This window comes from Echinops telfairi, unplaced genomic scaffold, assembly GCF_000313985.2.
Source record: "Echinops telfairi isolate 266 unplaced genomic scaffold, ASM31398v2 ScPeMD7_7412;HRSCAF=8450, whole genome shotgun sequence".
Taxonomy (NCBI): domain Eukaryota; kingdom Metazoa; phylum Chordata; class Mammalia; order Afrosoricida; family Tenrecidae; genus Echinops; species Echinops telfairi.
In genome coordinates, this window is record NW_022111312.1 from 13,167,245 (window position 1) to 13,168,177 (window position 933).

Below are 933 nucleotides of genomic sequence, written 5' to 3' on the forward strand. Positions count from 1 at the left end.
CACTCGTTCCCAGAGTGGCAGGGCATCATGAGCCAGGCCCTTCTTGTCACAGGGTTGCCTTTACATAAAACTCTCTTATACATGAATTGCTGTGGATTTGTTTCTCCAAAGTACCTAGACTAATACACTAGTATAAGCAGACCCGAATATCAGCCAAAGCACCTAATTTTACCACAAAAACTGCATTAAAAATGCTGAAAAACTCGGCTTGTACATGAGTATATGCGGTATTTCACTGTGCTTTTATTAGCCCTGGCTGCTGCTTTATCATTTCACTCTTGTCTCCATACAGCAGCCACTTTCCATACCTGATCATACATGGGGAGCTTCAGAAAGTTCATGGAAAACTCCGTTGTCTTATCATTCTACGAACTTTCTGAAGCTCCCTCACAGTCTCAGCACTAGTTTGGATCATGTCCTTCCGGTGTTTCATTGGGTCCTTGTTCATGTAAAATCACAGCAAATTCTCTCAGATCCACTGACACCATTTCAAGAATTTAGGAACAGGGATCTCCCAGATGATAAATTGTGACAAGGACCTCTGTAGATCAAGGTCTACTTCTAAAACGAGGATCCCATCCGGGTGGCAGTTACAGCTCAGTGATCCCTGCTCATCCAGATTGCAAGGTCTAGCCCCTGCCCACCTTCCAAGAGCAAAAACTAGCAGTTGCTCCTCCCTTCTCTCGCCTTCCCCAGCCAGTTCACCTACGGCTTCCCCTCCTCCACCAGCACCGCCCGTCTCTTCACCCTGTCGATTGCCATATTTTAACTTCCTGCACACTGTTTATTTATGGACCGCCTCACTAGAATGTGAATTCTGTGCCAACACAGACCATGCCGTGCGTATTCCGTTCTTCATTTTACCCCCTAGGCCGTAAAACAATACCTGGCCTATAGTAGATTTACAAGCAGGGTGGTCACAAATTTTCCTGG